At 35.6% G+C, this 2,739-nt stretch overlaps 1 pseudogene; it reads right to left on the reverse strand.

The window, feature by feature from the left end:
- Nucleotides 1-881: 881 nt before the first annotated feature.
- On the reverse strand, nt 882-2,373 carry LOC133392167 (uncharacterized; annotated as a pseudogene).
- Nucleotides 2,374-2,739: the final 366 nt, after the last annotated feature.

Below are 2,739 nucleotides of genomic sequence, written 5' to 3' on the forward strand. Positions count from 1 at the left end.
AAGTGGTGAGGATATCTGTATGATTTTGTGTAACATTTTTGTTTTCGATAATGATTCGATACAAATGTTCTTTCTTGAAATTTGACAGGTGGCTTGTGCGAATAATTTTATCTAGAGTTTCTTCATTGAAAAAATTGTTATATTCTATTGGAATGGGTTTCAAGTTTCAAAATTATTAACGTTGATATTAAGCTCTTTGTCATAGATTTTTTCTTTTTACTGCTCAGGACTTTAACTATAGTTTTATTGTCACTAGCATTATAAAGACCTGAACCAAGAATAACGGTATTATTATCAAATTTTTGGAAGGTTGGAACTAGCCAATCTCCGTCTGTATCTGTTTTTACTTCGATGTTATGTGAGTACAGTTTTTTGCCGGAAAATAGTTTTAAATGGTATTTCAGTATTTTCAATATCCAGTTGTTCTTTTTTGTAATTAATGATGGCATTGTTCTTGCGAAATATTCTCTTGTTTTATATACTTGGTTTTTGGGTTTTTGAATCTGATTTCTGGGCTGAGATAGTTGTGTCGAGTCGATGCGATTCGCGATATTTTCCGAACATTTAAATTTGCACACGAAAGCGTATACTGCTTCCAAATCCTTGGGAGTAGCTGCTTGCGCAAGTTATGATTTCGGGTTCGTAATAAAACAACTAGTCGTGGTTACTGTTGGAAATAGAGTGTTTATTGAAACTTTATGTTGGGTGTAGGAAAGGAATTGGACGGGAATTTGTTGATCAGCATTTCGTCAGAACTGGGTCAACCGATCGACGCGGTCCGCTATTTGCTGCCGGTGCCGTTGACGGTGCAATTTCGGTGGCGGTTGACAACACGTAGAAAAGTGCTGTGTTAACAATTACGTTTGTTAACTTCTCCCTCCTTAAATTCGAGACTCCGTGCGAAAAACGTGAAGATAAGTTGGTGGTTGGTAACTAGTCGGTTCTGGATTTGGGTCAGTTGGTTGATAACCTTTAGGTTCTGCAATACATTGCAGTTTGTCATCAGGTGTTGTGATTACTTCCACGTTGATGGTGTTGCGGCGTTTTATGCACAGACATACGACGCCTATTATGATGACTATTGTTGGAATGACAAATGAACTGCCCAATGACCATTGCCAAGTCCACATGATACTATTACTTTCTAGCTTAATATTCTGCATTTCCTTTCGAAGGTCTTTGTGCAGATTGTGTAGATGTTCAAGGCTTAGGTTTGTCACGTTGTTAGAAGCTACAACATGTACTCCATGGATTGGTAGATTAGTAGGAAAACCAGGCAGTTCTGTTATGTTGACTGAAATCAGTTTCCCATTAACGTAAATATTGCATGAATTATATTCGATAAGGAGAGAGCCAGTAAGATTTCTTCTTTCTACTCCGCAGTTTGTATCCAATGTGAAAAGTTTTACCGAATTGATAAGTATGTGGGATTGGTCTAAGTTGAATATCTCTTCTTCTGTTGGATTGGTGATAAAGTCACAGCTAGCATTTTTTTGTTGTAACAGCATCGTTATGCATGTGGTCATCTTTCCGTAGTTCTTCTGGGTTATACATCCTTTTGTCAAGCGTCGAGACGATGTAGGTTTGGGAAGTGATAGTAAGGAAGTAGGGATGAGGGATATACATTCTTTTACCATTATTAATTGTCGGATAAATATGTATCTTGTTGAATACTCTACGCTTAAGTTGCGGGACGCTAATAATGAGTACTAACTCGTCATGATTTACAGCAACTTTTGTGGTGGTATATGATAGACTCTCTATGGTCGTATTAGCGTCAATGTTATTATGCAGTATGTCTGCTATTATTGTGTTTGTTTCATCTTTACTAAGTAATCTTGAGTTTGTAATTCCTAGTTTCGCTAGGGTTATGCTATCAATCAGAATGTTCACCTTTTCAGATAGGTATTTTAGGTTCATTAGAATGTTTATGGAATATAGTTCCGTTGAAGAACTATAAAAAATATCTACTGCGTTTTTTACTTTCTGTAAGCTATCCTCCAAGTGCGATGTTAAATCTCTATTGATTATAACTTGTGCGTTATTATTCTGAATCAGTTCATTAATCGTAGAATTGATTAATCTTAAATAATTTGCGTCTGGACTACCAGCTATAAATTTCCAGACGGTTCCTACTGTATCCCAGCGCTTCTGTCGTCTTGGAATCAAGGTTTTTAACATTTCCGTAACGTGTTCGAATTGTGCTGTAATTATAGGCCTGAATTGAGTTTCTTCAGCGTTCTTAAAAGCCGTAACCAGTGAATTAATTTCGTTTTGCATTTCTAATACTTTAAAATGGTGTATATAATAATTAGTTCTTTTAATTATTCTAGCTGTACCTCTGTCGAACGCTACGATGGGTACGTAGTCCATTTTTGTTAGCGTTACGTGCTGACCGATCGCTATGGGGATCCATCTGTAATGTTATGTCATATATTAATGACTTTCAAATCGTTTTTATGGATTCTCTTTCCATTTTCTGTAGTGACCGTACTTCTATTAATTTTCTTTATTTTTATCTTTTTATAAGGATTAACTGTTTCAATCTACGTTTTGTTTTCATAAATGCCTGTGCTGAATCGGGAATTTCTATTTCTTTTTTATTTTTATTATAGTGGTTTAAATCAATTCCTTGCTTGTGTTTCAAATTTTCAGAAACTTTATTATCAATTATCGATGAACTGTTTCTTGAAGGAGTAATTATTTCCAGAGGGGTAAATTTAGTACACGAGTGTACCG

The sequence above is a fragment of the Anopheles gambiae genome, chromosome 2, assembly GCF_943734735.2.
Source record: "Anopheles gambiae chromosome 2, idAnoGambNW_F1_1, whole genome shotgun sequence".
In the NCBI taxonomy this organism is placed as follows: domain Eukaryota; kingdom Metazoa; phylum Arthropoda; class Insecta; order Diptera; family Culicidae; genus Anopheles; species Anopheles gambiae.